The sequence below is a fragment of the Lampetra planeri genome, chromosome 25, assembly GCF_965212315.1.
Source record: "Lampetra planeri chromosome 25, kcLamPlan1.2.h2, whole genome shotgun sequence".
Taxonomy (NCBI): Eukaryota; Metazoa; Chordata; class Hyperoartia; order Petromyzontiformes; family Petromyzontidae; genus Lampetra; species Lampetra planeri.
The window spans coordinates 1,957,891-1,962,571 of record NC_136131.1 but is presented as its reverse complement, the minus strand read 5'-3'; the positions used below and the strand labels follow the sequence as shown (position 1 = coordinate 1,962,571).

Below are 4,681 nucleotides of genomic sequence, written 5' to 3'. Positions count from 1 at the left end.
AAAAATAGCTTCATAGCTCATCGGATTTCTCCAGTATGAATAGAGATTCTGATTTCGCTTGACTCGAGTGTGATTGCAAAGTGACAGAAGCTCGTGACTGTCGGCGCGATGGCCTGCGAGCAACTGTGACCCCACCTGTGTTCCGTCTGCGTTTGCAGACAACCGGATATTGGTGACATGCCCACCGCGACGCGTTGTGACCTCTCGCCCGACGATGGCCTGCCGGAGGAGGAGGAGGCCAGCCCGTCCTGCTGGGGCGGCCGTTGTCGGAAGGGGCCGCGTATATCGGTGGCCGACAAGGCCCTCCTGAAGGCCGAGGATAAACTAGCTAAGACCCGGTTGAGAACGCGCCAATTATTCCGGGATCTGTGGTGGGACAGAGTCGCGGTTGCCGCCGCCAAGGAGCGGAAGGAGGAGGAGGAAAAGAAGAAGAAGTGGAGCGCGGGAGCAGCAGATCAAAAGAAGATGTCAAAATGGCCCTTTGTCAACAAATGGAGGCGCAATAGGCTCTTGCCCCACAAAGTCAGCAGACCAGGTGAGGGGATTGAACTTGGCATGGCTGCGAGGGAAAGGGGTGGGTGGGTACGGCGCACGGTCTCAGGTGATGCTAAATGCCTGATGTTGATTCTAAATGTGTGTGGAGGGAAAAACTGGAGGACTCGGACAAAAATCGATGTGACCACGGGGAGAGACATGCAAACTGCATATATACCACAGGGGTCAGGGTCGAGAACCCACACGCACCTGTATACCAGGCAGGATGGTTAACATCTTGCCAACGTGGCATCCTTAAAGGTAAGGCGTGTTGAAGCAGTGCCTCTAGTGTTGACAGCAAGGCTTTCATCGAAGTGGTTTCGAAATGTAGTTCTGTGATGCCACCTTCTCGTGCACCGCGAGAGCATGTGAGTGACGAGAAGGTGGGGTCATTCTGTCGCAGGAACAACCGCCCAGGCAGCAATGGACCGGGATGTGCCTGTCGCGCTTGTGGATGAATCGACGGCCTTCCTCCTCACCCACACGACGGACGAGTGGCTCTACTGGAGATATGGCAGCAGCGTGACCATGAGTAACACCAGCATGACCATCCACTTCGCAGGTACCGGGAGCAGCAACGGCAGCAGCGGCGGCAGCAGCAGTGGTGGTAGCAGCAGCGGCGGAGGCAGCAGCGGCGGCGGCAGCAGTGGTTATCTGGCACAGTCGGAGTGCTGCAAGTGGTTGGCAGACTCCACGGCCATCAATTCTAGTGATGATTGCTCCCTCCACGGCAACCCTTCCACCCCTCCGCCTCTCCAGCTCGTGAATATATATCGCTGTAGTGTTTTTCAAACTTTCTTGTTCCGCCAACCTCTCAATCTTGTGACAAAACGCATTCCACTTCTCTTAATGTCAGTCATACACTGATTATGACCAGAACAATAATTTATTATTTAAATTAAGCTGAAAGGTTTTTATTTTTATTGGGGCATTTTGATCTTGGGGTTAGTGTAGTTTAATCAGGGTAGTTTACCAAAATGTTTTTTTTTAAGTATTATTTAATGTCCAAAACAAAAGGTATGAACATTGTCACCAGGTATGAACATTGTCGTCATAGATATATTATTATTTCAAGGCCACAGTGTTGTTGATGAGTGTGTTGGGTTAATTTTTCTTCTCAAGAGGCAAAGTATCACCGGGACGTTGTGGAGAATGGCCCCTTGGCAAATGCCTGTTGCCTGTGGCCGGATATTGGCCGTGTTTTGAATGTCTATTGCCCATCTGCAAGAACTCGTGAACGCAGACCCTACAGTAATGGAGCCACAGGGTGCACTGTCCCTCGACCAGGATACATCGAGCAAGCGTCGGATAGTGGTCATGGTGCCATCAGCCCATTGGAAGACTGGCCAGGGATCGGTAGGGAGTGACTTGCATATGCAAACACATTGGGACCTGTAATAAAGACTCAGATCCCATGTACAGCCTTTACAAACTTCTGGGGCAAGTTTTTGTGTCCGAGTGGCGATGTTTAAACACACACCAAGTACTAATTTGAGGCTCGATGGTCACTGGTGTTGGCCGTGAGGGGCATCGAACTCTGGTCACTGAGTTCATAAAGCAGCGCGCTAACTGTTACACTGCTGCTCCCCAATTTCATACACATGTACACGTACCCACATACGCATTCACACACACACATGCATCGAAAGCCATGTTAAGATGTCGCTGTGAAGCCCGGAGCGTCGGTTTGGGATTTGCGAGCGAATCGCGCATTTGCCTCGGGCATTCTCGACGAGCTGATGTTCATGGTGGTCTCCTTCACAGGTCTCCCAGCCCCGGGGGAGAGATGTTTCCCCTATGTACGAGAACCAGCAGCCACCGGGGTTCGTGCAGCAGATGTACGGCCACAGGTGAAACACGCGCGCACACAGACACGGGACCTCTCTTTGTCTTTCTCACCCCTGTGCCGTGGGAGCCCCCCCAACGCTGGCTCGGCTTGCGTGTACCAAGTAGAAAAGGGGGGTACCAATGGAACGTGCAGCTGAACGTTCGTTCCCATCCACAGATTCATCAACGTTGCGCCCTGCGCAAGTCAAGACTGGTAAGCTGGCACGAGAGTCCCGCTCTCCGTGAGATGGGAGATGGAGCGTGCTGCTGGCTCGGCACCTCCTGCGGATGCAGTTCCTCCGCTGGGGACCTCTGGGAGACCGCTTCTCATCCTCCTCATCCTCGTCTGTGGACTCTTCTGAACGTGGATGCTGATGAGAGGAAAACCTCTGAATTCGTATGGATGTTGGGGATCGACTTTCTGTTGATGGATGTATTGGCAACTGTAAATATATTCATAATAAAGGTTTTGGGTTAGATCGCGTAAGTATAAATGTGTCGTAAACCTCCACCACCCGACACTGCTAAATAGTAAGGGATTTGTCACATAAATAAAACGCCAATTAGTTACTACTTCAGCCCACCGGTTTGTTGGGAGAGTAATTCACAACATTTACAATTTGAGTACGACATTTCGCTGGTAATTACATCCAGCATCATCGAGCAATTTGCCAGAATATTGAAGCAATCCACCTGCTTCATCACTGAACCCAATCAGGTGCAGAGATCGGAGGGGAGGGGTGGAGGGGGGGTTCTTGTAATTTTATAATAGATTAGTAATCAGTTAATTCATATGTGTTTCATCTTTAGGGAATTGTAATTGTAAGATGTATTACTTAATAATATGCTTCCAGGCCGCGCTAAGCCTCTAGCTGTCAAAGCAGTTAAAATTATTTCTCTCAATTTAAATGGATTCTCGAATTAGTCTTGGCCAGTAATAATTATTTTACACAACATTTTAACGATTGAGTGCCAATGTTGGCAAGCATGTTCTGAAACTGCCGACAGTTGTGTTTGAGAGTATTTAATATTTCTTGTGTTATTTTAGTCTTATGCTAATGTTACGTCCCGTCTGTACAAAATAGCATATGCCACATAAGCAATTAATCTGATACACACGTAGGCTTTCGCGACCAATATTCATAATAAAAATTTTGGGTGAGATCGCGTAAGTAAATGTGATTGGGTTCAGTGGTGACATCGTCCTGTTCTATTTAATACTAGAAGCAGGTGGATTGCTTCACTATTCTGGCAAATTACCCGATGATGTTGTGGATTTACTTTCCAACATACTGGTGGGTTGAAGTAATAACTAATTGGCGTTTTGTTGATGTGACTAATTGGCTGTGTGGGGCGGTGGAGGGTTACAACACTGCGTATGATATTTTACTGTAAATAAATGATATTCTTTGGGTCTTTCGGTAAAGCCACGTAGATAGATCAAATAATAAAAAATGATGAAGATGAAAATAATAACAATATCACGACGTTTCGATCGAAACAAAATCAATCGTCATCAGGTGAGAAATATCGCGGGAGAGCTGCTGAGAATAAATGGTGGGAGCGCTGCCAAGGTAAGGAGTTATCAAGGTTTGGGATGGTTGTCATCCAAAGGTCAGTGGGAGGAGCTAGAGATGAAATTTGCATGTAAATGTAAGATCGGGAAAATTTTGACAAACGAAGCTGTGGGGTGGCCATTATATTGTGAGAGATTAGCATGTCAATGTAAACAATTTGCTTGTAAATGTAAGCTCGGAGAGAGCTCGGCAAGAGCATTACCACATGGAGATGGACAAAGATAGCAGGCCGCCATTTACTAATACAGCTAACGCTGGCTGTATTAGTGAATGTAACTCGGAGAGTCGAATATAACTGCTAACATAGGTAGGGAGGGAACATCACAGCCAGTTATGACCTAAACTGGTTAATAACATCTTTCCCATGATTGCTCAGTTTGTACATTTCCAAGCAAATTTCTTACATTGATATGACGCCGCCTCCTGCGTGTACCACCTGACCTGGTCCTTGAACGGCCACGATGCTGTCGTAATGGCGCACCAGGTGCTTGATGTTGAGCAGGGCGTAGACGCCGCAGTCGTAGCCGATCGGTTGCTGCGGCACAAGCACCGTGGTGATCGCCACTGGCATGCTCACCGATTCGGTGCGCACGACCCGGGCCACCACCGTGCTGGCGAAGGCCGCGATGCTCTTAGCGTTGCGCGACTGCCCCCACGCAGCCATTGAGTCTAACAGCATGGCAGTCGACCTTGGTGGGCACGTGGCGTTGACGACCAAGATCTGCCAGTGCGACTGTTCGTGC

At 48.8% G+C, this 4,681-nt stretch overlaps 1 long non-coding RNA gene across 1 annotated transcript; it reads left to right on the top strand.

Moving 5' to 3' along the window:
* Positions 1 to 940: 940 nt before the first annotated feature.
* LOC144727524 (uncharacterized) lies at positions 941 to 4,365 on the top strand. The gene is made up of 3 exons (XR_013587408.1): positions 941 to 1,890; positions 2,299 to 2,384; positions 2,540 to 4,365. It is a non-coding gene; the product is annotated as an uncharacterized LOC144727524 (long non-coding RNA).
* The last annotated feature ends 316 nt before the right edge of the window (positions 4,366 to 4,681 follow it).